This window comes from Festucalex cinctus, chromosome 15 (genome assembly GCF_051991245.1).
Source record: "Festucalex cinctus isolate MCC-2025b chromosome 15, RoL_Fcin_1.0, whole genome shotgun sequence".
NCBI classification, from domain to species: Eukaryota; Metazoa; Chordata; class Actinopteri; order Syngnathiformes; family Syngnathidae; genus Festucalex; species Festucalex cinctus.
In genome coordinates, this window is record NC_135425.1 from 5,615,671 (window position 1) to 5,620,329 (window position 4,659).

A 4,659-nucleotide genomic window follows, 5' to 3' on the forward strand; every position below is an offset into this window, starting at 1 on the left:
CTTCTTTATTCTCCGCAAACGATCGCGTTTTTGGGTACCTAAACATTCACGAAAACTCACCGAACTTTGCACACTCCTCAGGCCCGGCGAAAAATTTGATATTATTAAGTCGTCATAACAATGCGACTCGATAGCGCCCCCTAGCGTAGAAAAATAAAAACCAAGCCCGGCACGTTTGAGCTAGAGCAACAGAAATTGGCAGGCACGTGTAGCACCCCGAGACGCACAAAAAAGTCTATTGGGACCATGTAGCTAAAATGTACAGGAAGTGAGCTATGAATTTTTTTATGTCCAATTTTGGCCTATTTTGGCACATTCACTGTGGTCATGCTTTTTCCCCCTTTGCAAACATTTTTCATCCAATTGACTTCAAACTTGGCATTTATCATCTCAAGACCTGAGAGAACAACTGGGCAAAACATCTTGCCTTTTTGAAATACTATATGACGGGGGCGGGGCATCAAATATTGCCTTTAAAATTTCATTTGTCCAGAAAGAGCAAATGCTTAATAACTCCCATGTTCAAGCTCCAAAAAATCTCAAACTTCTCAGGCAACGTAATAGTCACGGCCTGAAAACATCTATATGATAAAATTCAGTTATACATATAGCGCCACCTAGTGGTTACAATAAATGTCATACTTTACGTTTTTAGCTACTGTGCTGAGCTTGTTGAAGGGATCCATTTGAAAATTGGTCAGAAAAGCCTTAAGATGTTGATCATGCCCCACACCGAATAGGTCGCTTGCACATCGTAATGCATCATGGGAGTTTTTCCTTCGGGCGCCATATTGGGTGTCCGCCGGTTCACAAGGTACACTCGCGAGTTACACGGTAGAGCTTATCAACCTGATGTAATTTTCGCAGTATTTTCACGATTTACCGGAAGATCAAAAACAACGATACAGGCAGAAGGTGTCTCTGTGTGGCGGGATTGATCCTAATTACGTCCTGACCAAGGGTGATTTTTTTTTGACGGAGAAAGCTTGCTGGCCAAATGTGACATCTCTGGACATCTTTCCCTACCTCGTGTTGACAACATGCTCCATAACACGCCAACAAATCCCTGGAGGCTTACAATTATTTTGTAAGCGGGTGGATACAGAGTGTAAACTTTAACATCGCATCAGAAGAAACGGTTGCTGTTGCACGTAAGTAAACCACATGGTGTTGGTAATTCTGCACACAAAAATGTTGATTTGTTCTCAGGCTTCCTGTTATCATTGTGTTTACATGCACAGCTAGGTTTACCTGATGTGGTTTTTCTAACAATTTTATAACAGGCAAATATGGCAGAGCGTATAAGAATAAAAAAGTAACTATGCACAGCCTCCCCGTGGCTTAATTAAATTTAATGCTACCCTTTCACTAGTTACATGTTACTTAATCAACTTATTCTAAATGGTTAAGGTTAACCACTCTCAGAGGACGTATTTTTAGTTTCAGTTTCCAGTACAATAAAACGTGTTCATGGTAACTACTGAGCATACTGACAGCTTTTCTTATGATCTCACGGTTAAGGAGGCTGTCACAACACCCAATTTCTGTCTGGTGCCAGATGGCAACAATTCCCATCACTTGTCACGACAACACCAATAGTATTACCAGGTATGTATGGCTTTACTTTTTGTAGTTTATTTAATTTTATGTTTCATATTTTCATTACAATGTTTGTCATATTTTCAGATTCAGGCACAGATGAGTTTAACTGGACGGACTTCTGCGACTTTGTGGTGTGGACAAAGTGTGATTGAGCGAGTCCACCCAGATCGCTCGTTTTGGCCAGTTGGAAAAGCCAGAGTTTTTTTTCCCCAAAATCCCCTCCTTACCTGAACTGCTCGGGAGAGCATTTACTAGATCAGCAGTGGACTTCCAGTGTTCCTGCTCAGCCGCTGTCACCTACCACTTGCTCATGTACTTCAAAGATGCGTAATAAAGTAGTTTTTTGTGCTGCAGCAGATTGTAAAATCAAATGATATCACTTGAAGTGTGCCAATCTAGACTGCCAAAAGGACAGTGGTTTTGTGACAAGTGTGAAACAAGGATTATTGGGAAAACTGTAACACAGTACTGGTACTTGTCTTACATTAAACAAATTTAAAAGAGAGCAACTTTTTCCTCTGTACATAGCATAATGAAAGTCATTGCGTACCCCATCAACATTACATCATACCGTCATCTCAGGATGGTAGGCACCTGTGCTAAAATAAACTACATTAATTAACAGTTCAATTTTTAACCCTGAAATTACTACATCTAATCATTATTCACTTCATTTTTTGTGCTTTTAGAAATAATAGAGATTTATGCCATTACTTTAAGAGGGACCATATTGCACATTGAGTCAAATCCTGTCATTTGTATTATGTATAGCTTTGTAAACAAACCCAACAATAGAATTTGTATAAACGCTGCCTTTATTAGCGCCAAACAAACAGTCGCATGTTGTCCTCCTCCAATGCTTTGATGCTCGCCTTCGTTTCCATCATGTCATTGGCAATCAAGTCGGTGTGGCATGAGATCCCTAAAGAAAAAAATAAAGAAAAAATCACAAAAAATACGGTACCAGTAATAGGTTTAATATAGTAAAGTAGTATAGTTTTTTTGTCAGTGTAAAAGAAATGTACACATTTTGTTGCATTTTTTAATGTATGAACATTGCTACAGGCAAATACTTATTTCTATAAACACTTCCAAATGTCTCTAAAATATAAGGTGCGTGTACACACACAAACAAACACATACATTCACTCATGCATACAATATATCATGTAATGAATTCTGAGTGGCATACCAGAGTCAATGATGTCAGCAGTACTTGAGGGTACAGGTTACTGGAGCCATCTGGCTGCATAACTGCAACAATCTCTGCCACTTCGAGTCGTCTTTTCTTTGCTTGTCTCTCCTGTGCACGTTCATATCTTGGCACCGACTGGGCTGAGACATAGATGTTGTAACTTGGGACCCAACTTTAATGTTGGAGCCCAGTCGGGATGATTGGACAGAAAAACGGGCGCAGGGCGACCTGTTAAAATAAACAAATATATAAACAAATAAAATATGGAAAGACTGGTTATTTTACCGCAGTAGGGTGGCCGTGAATAAGTTCTTTAGCATGATGTGTAGGCTACCGGGGGTCTGTTTTCTTGCATCAGCCCCTTCTGTCTCTTTTTTTTCCAAGTTTACATTTTGCCACCAAAAAACATGTTATCGGCATTAAAAGCCCAAGACTAATCAATCCAATTTCAGCAGTAAACACTTTGCACTGGCACTACTTGGGTGAAAATGTTCGAAGTTAGCTTTCGGCTAACGTCCGCTAGCCAGCTTGTACTACCGAACTTGCTTGCTCATGAATCCAAAACATAAGCAACTTGCCCATATATGGGCGGTCGAAACGTTATTAATCCTCATGCATTAAATAAAGGTAAACAAGCTTACCGCTCACAAAGTGATCGCTGCACACACGAGCCCAAAGTAACGACTTCCCTCCGGAGTCCGCACTCCTCTGTCTCCAGGCCCTGGTTCCTAATTATTTTCGGAATTCGGAAAAAAGACCGACCATTTTCCCCCTTGGCTTTGTTCGAACAGCCAACGATGCAGCAACAATGTACCATTTTAAACGCAGAAAACAAACGTGATAGATACGTGTTAGACCGAATCGCTACGTAAATGGAGGCCACCCAGCATGGCGACTACGAGAAATCCGAGGCGGAAGTGACGACATGTGCAAGCGACCTATATTGTAACTTTTCGCCAAAGGGCGTGGCCGCTACGGTGACGCAAAGTCTGAAGATTTTTCGTGAAAATAAAAGCTGCATTAACTTGACCGAGATGATCCTATCTTCTCAAAATTTCACACATTTGATGAGAGTCCAGCCCTAAAGACATCTACTGACTTATATTTCATCTAACTGATAGCGCCACCTAGTGGCAATTTTTTTTCTTACGAATTTTCTTCTACGTTTTTCTCCAAACACGTTAACTGGAACTACCTCATATTTGCTCAGATGAGGGTTTCGGCCTTCATGATGTCACAACACGAAGTTTGTGAGTTTTCGCGAATTGCTGTGGGTGTGGCTAAGCGCTGTTCGCCAAGAAAATAACGCCAGTTTTGAGGGTCTAAACATGCACAGAAACTCATGAAACTTGGCACACACATCTGGCCTGGTAAAATTAGCAATATTTTATTGTTGATTGTGCTATTTTTACAAAAATGACTCAATAGCGCCCCCTAGAAGTCTTTAACGAAGCAGCCCCGGTTGTACGTTTAAGCAAGAACGACGAATATTTTTAGGTGTATGAGGGAGCCCAAGACCTACAAAAAAGTCTCTTGGACCCATATGCTACAATGAACAGGAAGTGAGCTACGAATTTTTGAATGTCCCATTTTTGACAATTTCTGCACATTCACAGGGGGCAGCAGACTTTTGCCCACTTCTCCTACACGTTTCATCTGACTGAGTTAAGACTTGACCTGGACCATGTCAAGTCCTGAGCCAACGACAGGGGGAAAAATCTTGACCTTTCGAAATACTATATGATGAAGGCGGGGCATCAAAATTTGTGTTTCGCACTGAAAAAGGATATGCTTAATAACTCCCCGGGACATGCTCCAAAAAATCCCAAACCTGACATGTATGTTTATCGTCAAGGCCTGAA

At 40.9% G+C, this 4,659-nt stretch overlaps 1 long non-coding RNA gene across 1 annotated transcript; it reads left to right on the top strand.

Annotated features, from left to right (window-relative positions):
- Positions 1-746: 746 nt before the first annotated feature.
- LOC144002389 (uncharacterized) lies at positions 747-3,735 on the top strand. Its single transcript, XR_013278723.1, has 3 exons — positions 747-1,151; positions 1,522-1,608; positions 1,687-3,735. It is a non-coding gene; the product is annotated as an uncharacterized LOC144002389 (long non-coding RNA).
- The last annotated feature ends 924 nt before the right edge of the window (positions 3,736-4,659 follow it).